General features: G+C 42.0%; 1 protein-coding gene across 1 annotated transcript in view; it reads right to left on the reverse strand.

Moving 5' to 3' along the window:
* ASRGL1 (asparaginase and isoaspartyl peptidase 1) overlaps nucleotides 1-777 on the reverse strand; it is a 26,143-nt gene that overhangs the window by 16,021 nt on the left and 9,345 nt on the right. The window lies entirely within an intron of this gene.

Raw genomic sequence — 777 nt, forward strand, 5'->3', positions numbered from 1 at the left:
AGTGGTTGACAGTGGTAGCCAGGCACCATCTAGTTCTTCTGGTCTCATAGTCATACAGGCTGAGGATCCCATGGTGTACCAGTCCCTTGGAATAACTGTTCCCATGTGTCTTTGGTTTCCTTCATTCTTCTTTGCTGGACAAAGAGAGACCCATCATTGTACCTAGATAGCCACTTGCAAGCTTTTAAGATCCCAGATCACTACTTGCCAAAGTAGGATGTGGAACAATGCTTTTGTGTAGTATGTTATGCCAATTGAGCTTGATGTCTTCTGCGCAATGGTCATTTTTTGAATTTATTTTTCTCTTTTTAATTGTTCCAACTGTGTTCAAAGGCTCAAAAATGCAAATTCCTATCCTCTACCATCTTGAGACCAGAATTAGATGGTATCTGGCTACCATTACTGACAGCTCTGGTCGGGATCATAATAGAAAGTCCTGGACAGAAACAAAGAAAGAAAAATTGTGGAACAAAATTCAAAATTATAAAAAGACCAGACTTGTTGGTCTGATAGAGACTGGTAGAACCCCAAAGAGCTGTGGCCCTTAGATGCCCTTCAATCCTAGAACTGAACCCACTCCAGGGGATCAACTGTTAGCCAAACAATAGATATGCCTACAAAATGAGTAATAACACCAAGGAGGAAAGTACTCCTAGTACAATTAAAAGGGCAGCATTTGCCTCAAAACAAAGCTCAGAAGGCAGGAAAGGGCAGGAAAGACAGACAAACGGGAACAGGGAACCCAGTGAGGAAACAGGAAGAGTGCTGTTATACTGA

This window comes from Orycteropus afer, unplaced genomic scaffold, assembly GCF_000298275.1.
Source record: "Orycteropus afer afer isolate SDZICR_OR568_19922 unplaced genomic scaffold, OryAfe1.0 scaffold00130, whole genome shotgun sequence".
Lineage (NCBI taxonomy): Eukaryota > Metazoa > Chordata > Mammalia > Tubulidentata > Orycteropodidae > Orycteropus > Orycteropus afer.